Source organism: Xylocopa sonorina, unplaced genomic scaffold (assembly GCF_050948175.1).
Source record: "Xylocopa sonorina isolate GNS202 unplaced genomic scaffold, iyXylSono1_principal scaffold0024, whole genome shotgun sequence".
Classification (NCBI taxonomy): Eukaryota; Metazoa; Arthropoda; class Insecta; order Hymenoptera; family Apidae; genus Xylocopa; species Xylocopa sonorina.
In genome coordinates, this window is record NW_027490095.1 from 2010001 (window position 1) to 2011016 (window position 1016).

At 51.8% G+C, this 1016-nt stretch overlaps 1 non-coding gene across 1 annotated transcript; it reads left to right on the forward strand.

Annotated features, from left to right (window-relative positions):
- Positions 1-555: 555 nt before the first annotated feature.
- Positions 556-710, forward strand: LOC143432081 (5.8S ribosomal RNA). The gene has a single exon (XR_013102889.1). It is a non-coding gene; the product is annotated as a 5.8S ribosomal RNA (ribosomal RNA).
- Positions 711-1016: the final 306 nt, after the last annotated feature.

Here is a 1016-nt window from a genome sequence, read left to right on the forward strand (position 1 = left end):
CCGCCGTTGCGAGATCGAATAATTTTATACTCGCTTCGTGTTGCCAGGAAAAACTCTTATAGACCGCCTCGAGAATGTGCGCGAAGACGACGAGTGTGTCCCATCGATGATAACATTGTTATGTTCACCCGAACGAGAGCGTCTTGTCGATCTCGAAAGCAATACGCCGCTGGATGTTTGGTTTTTTTTCCTCTCAGTTCGACGCGCACGTTCGTTCCAGAGGGGACGATTCCGCCGTTGCCCGTTGTCCTCGTTGTCGAGAGTCTGTAATCCCGCCGTTGCGAGCTCGAACAGTTTATGCTCGCTTCGCGTTGCCGGGAGGAAAAAGACCGCTTCGAGGCTGCTGGTACGCGGAGGAGTCCTAACGAATTTTTGAAGGAATTTTTTTTTTCTCTTCACACCTGGACGCGCGTGTGCATTTTTCGTAACTTTGAGGGAGACCTTACGCGCCAACCATCGGCGTATGCGTCTCTTTCACCGGAGACGTTTGGGTATCGACTTGTTCGAACTTTAGTACCAAGAGACTTAAAGATCAATAAAATATACATATACGATTACCCTGAACGGTGGATCACTTGGCTCGTGGGTCGATGAAGAACGCAGCTAATTGCGCGTCAACGTGTGAACTGCAGGACACATGAACATCGACATTTCGAACGCACATTGCGGTCCACGGATACAATTCCTGGACCACGCCTAGCTGAGGGTAGTTCACGTAACCAGAATACTGCTTGCGTTGCGTTTCGTCGAATCTTTTTTCCCTACGGTGCTCGAATCTGCCCGCCGTCGTTCATTCTCGAATTAAATTACGAACGTTTCTGAGTTCGGGCGGCACCGAGAAAGGGAGGAAGAGGAGCGATACGCGACGTACGAGCGATCGTTGGACGTTCGTCCGAGTCGTCTGTGGCCGTGCCGAGGCAATCCGCGATTGGCAACGTGTGTGCGCGTGCGGCGTGCGTAAACGTGTTCACGGAACTCGACGGTGTGTCGATCACGAACTCGCGTGAGTTCTTCGT